The following is a 4,353-nucleotide window of genomic DNA, read 5'->3' on the forward strand; positions in this document are numbered from 1 at the left end:
TCACTAATGAGGGAGAAAACATGCACTAGGACACAAATTGCTATATCTAGTCATGCTAATTTTTAACCCCTTCCCATCTACAATATGTTTGCTGTCTGACATGTGACTCTAGCAAGATGAGAAACTGAACAACTGTTTTTTAAATCCTCTATTTTTAATCCCTTTAAAAAAAAAGCCTTGTCAGTATAACAAACTGAAATTGTGACTGTTCGGTGGTGTGGTTTTCTATTGTGTTATAGTGAAGTATGCTGGAGTAAAACGGTATGATTCCTGTTCCCCTGGGGCCCTCCCCAAAGTAAGATATGCGTCTCACACCTCCTCACTTAGGCACATGCATAAGTTTTTGCAAGATCGGCACTCTAACTTAGTGCGGGGTGGGTCTAGTCACACTGTATAAAGTTAAGCTCAATGTAAGGATTGGGGCCTTAGATACTACAGTGCTATATACCTTAGAAATACTTAAGCTAGCTAAATAGACACGGCTATGCCAATGATCAACATTGTAAATAAATAGAACTTCTATGTTAGGTACTTATATGGCTCCCCCCATATCATAGTATCTGAGAACCTCACAAGCTAATAATGCATTTACACCACACCTCTGAGGTAGAGAAGTGTTATTATGCCCTTGGGAAAGTGAGGGTATGGCTACACTGCAATTAAACACCCAGGGCTGGCCCGTGTCAGCTGACTTGGGCTTGTGAGCCTGAATCAGGTGACATGGGACAGCAAGGGGTATTTCACTGCAGTGTAGACATACCCAAATGGCCCAGAACCTTAAAAGCATCTAAGTATCTAGCTGCCTCTTTAGGCACCTAAGTCCACCATTTAGACACCACTGATATTTTCAAAGCCGCTTCTCAGTGGCCCCCTAACCCTAGACACCTAAATCCCTGAGGTGCCTATGTTTCTGCTGATGGGTGGCTTTACAAATGGTAAATCCTGACACTGCTCCATAGCTAATGAGCTACTCTGAGTCCTAACTCAAGTCAAAGCCCCAGAGGCCAGGAAGAGGGATTTTCAAACTAGGCTGGGGAACAACTATCTTACCAGCGAGGCCCAGTCCCATAGGCATGATCAGAGCACACCTAACATCGGTTACCTGCCCAGTCCCCTCATCAGGAGGCGGGCAATGAGTAGGTTGAAGGGCAGCAGAGTACCTGTACAAACGACAGCTGGGTACACAGGCACACCTAGGGCAAGCGTGGGAGAGGTACTGAGTGAGAGCAGGAGACAGAGAGATAGTTTCAGCTGCTAAGGCATAGGGCCCTCCAGGAGAGGGTTCGCAGCTGAGGATCATGAGCAGAGGGAGGCACCTAACTCTGGTTCATCAGTGCACTGATTTCAATGGTAATTTTGAAAATTCCCTCTGAAAAAAATAAGAAAATCAGGCCACTCATGGCATTTAGTTTCCTAAAAATTAATATAGATGTCTAATTTTAGGTGCCCAATTAGGCTATAATGAACATAAACAGGTAATTTAGGAAGTAGCTACTCTGCATGTTATGGGCAAGAGTCTCAGGTGTGTGAATAGGGACAGCTCTTTTGAAGGCAATGGAGCTATGCTGATTTACACCAGCTGAGAATATGTATCATCTGCAGCATATAGCCAGTGGAAACCCCTTATGTTGAATGTGAGATCACACTTTATTTTTAGAGATCACTGTATGTGCCAGGGCCAGGCCGTGGGCAGCTTGGCCTAGAGATTAGCATCAGTCACAGACCAAGGACACAGGAGCCAATTAGCAGGAATTAGGCCAAGTCAAGATACTGGGAGGGTAGGTTACCAGGAGGCCAGGATCAGATGACAGAACTGGAGGACAGGAACCAGGAGGCAGTTACCAAGAGTCAGGCCGAACCAGGATACCAGAAGACAAGAACAGGCAGGATGCAGCCCCATGGTTCGGAGAATTTCCAGTTTCTGCCTCTTTCTTAATTAGGGGCTGTGGCCCAATCAGGAGCCTTAGAGCTCTCCCAGAGTGTAAGGGTAGGGCTTGTGCCCCAGTTGGGCTTCATTGACCCTGGTCCCAGCTGCTGCCTGCAAGCTGCCAGGTGAAGGATTGGTGTGTGAAGACTCCCAACACCCCATGTGGTGACCCCAACACCCTCCCTGCCACGGATCTGAGTTCAAGACCTGATATGTCATAATGACTTAATCTTTATGGCCACCCATTTGGGAAACTGGAAATCTGTAATTTACTCCTAGATTTCTATTAGCACTCACTGCTGTCAGCAAGTTGGTGTGCTGCTGTCTCCACAACCAAGAAGAGGGGATGGTTGATTACACTCTCATTGACTTGAATAGGGGTCACTTTATCCTGCAGCAGGAGAATTAGGCTTTGGACATAAGGATTTTTTTCTGAAATAATTTTTCCATACTGCTAGTGTGTGGGGAAGGGGAGGGGGTTTCTTTGTTTTGAGATCTATAGTCTGTAAAGCACTGATGGAGATTTCAGAATGAAAGACTGCTATGGTGTAAATTACTATTATTAGGTAGTTGGGATTAGGTCAGGCATACCATTAGATTAACTCAGTCAGACAAACACACCTCTCTCATTTCCATTTGATTGTATTCCTGATTTTCAGAATCCTTAACTTCAGAGACTGCTAATGGATTAACGGCAGTCTCTGCACCGAGGTGTATGGGGACTACAGCAAAACAGGCTAATTAAATAAGACATTTGACCACTGGCTGAAGGTGATGATGGGAAGTATTGACACAAACCCGTTTACCCCTACTCACATGGCTCTATGGCCCAAAGTAAAAAAATGTGAAGTTTTATGCTCTTGTGTGGGTGTACTACCTCAGCCATGATCTGGCCCTTATACTGCAAGCGCTTCAAGATAGGGACCACCTCTCCTGAAATTATTTGCATGGTAGTACCACAATGTGGCTGTGACCCTGACTGGGGCCTTTGGAATATCAGTGTTAAAAAATAACTGTAGTTAAGTGATGTCTATTTCTTTCATGAGTCACATGTAGTTTCATGCCATCTCACTGCACTGTTTCCCCCCTCTGCCTAAATGGTCCATTACCCTAGATCAGCACGCTGAAAGCTGTCTTGCAGCCTAGTGAAATATCAACACCGGCATTTCTTCTGTGACCTAGGCTAAAGGATGGCATGTGACTTTCTTCTTTTCTGGACCAGAAGTTATCTACTAGCATAATATTGCATCACAATGAATTGCCATGTCTGCTGGTGTTTAACCTCAAGGTCACAACTAACATGCTGACCATTCATTTTCCCAGCTTGACTCACATTAGAATCACTGTGTAGGTAATAGGGCACCCTGGCCCTACCAAAAATAAAAAATGACTTATGTTGCACTGTATTACAGGGATTTATAAAGCTACAAAAGACAGGTTACTTTTTTGGTAAGAAAAAAAATCTGGCCAAACTAGGGTTTTTATTTCGTCATCTAACAGCAGAGATCTTTAGTAGTGGTCAAAAAGGGAGAAACCTCAACTATTTTCTTCTCTTGCAGTACAGGAAAGAAAAAGCATAGAAGCCCAAGGAGAAATACTAGGTGCCCAGGCAGAGGTCATCAAGCTTCAGATGATCAAAATCCCCCCGAAGAAGATTAGGGAAATACCACGGTGTGTAAAATATATTTGCTTTGTCGTTCCCCCACAACTAGATCACACAAGACAGAGTGTGTGGTCATTTACATAAGAGACATCAGCGCGATATAGAACTTCATGTGACTTTAGAGTTATGAGTAATGGCCCAGAAAGCTGCAGAGAATATATCATGGGGATTTAATGCTTTCGGTTGAAAGAACTTCCTTCCCGGGCTGAGAAGTTCCAAGCAACATGCCCAACTGTTCTTAGCTTTGCTTTCATTACTCACCATGGGTTCAGGTCCTGCTGAGTGTCCTGAACTCTCACAGACTTCAATGAGAGCTGAAGCTACTCAGGATCCACGTCCCTATGGATGTTTGCTTCACATGCACTATCCTGAAAGGCTGGAGATCTTTTTGCAAGACCACTGACTTCAGTAACACTTGAGCATGCTCAGCAGCAATAGCACTTTGCTCCTCAAAGGACTGGGCTACATGGTCCCAATTCAGGAAAGCACATTCTTAAGTCTTGTTCAGGACTATGCTTCAGGGCAAATTTAACTTTAAGCACATGCTGCAGTGCTGTCCTGAATAGAGATGCTTTCCTGGATCAGTGCCGGTGCACCTAACTATATGTTCTTCTCCCACCAATCATGAATGTAAAATATCAAAGTTAATCCTTCAATAATTTATTTCTTTATATTGGAGAATTTTTTTTTGCAATTATACATTTACTTAGTCAAAGTTAATGAGTAAATTATTATACTAAAAAAATTCCTAAAATGTGCAAAT

Source organism: Terrapene carolina, unplaced genomic scaffold, assembly GCF_002925995.2.
Source record: "Terrapene carolina triunguis isolate 2854851 unplaced genomic scaffold, T_m_triunguis-2.0 Scaffold85, whole genome shotgun sequence".
In the NCBI taxonomy this organism is placed as follows: Eukaryota; Metazoa; Chordata; order Testudines; family Emydidae; genus Terrapene; species Terrapene triunguis.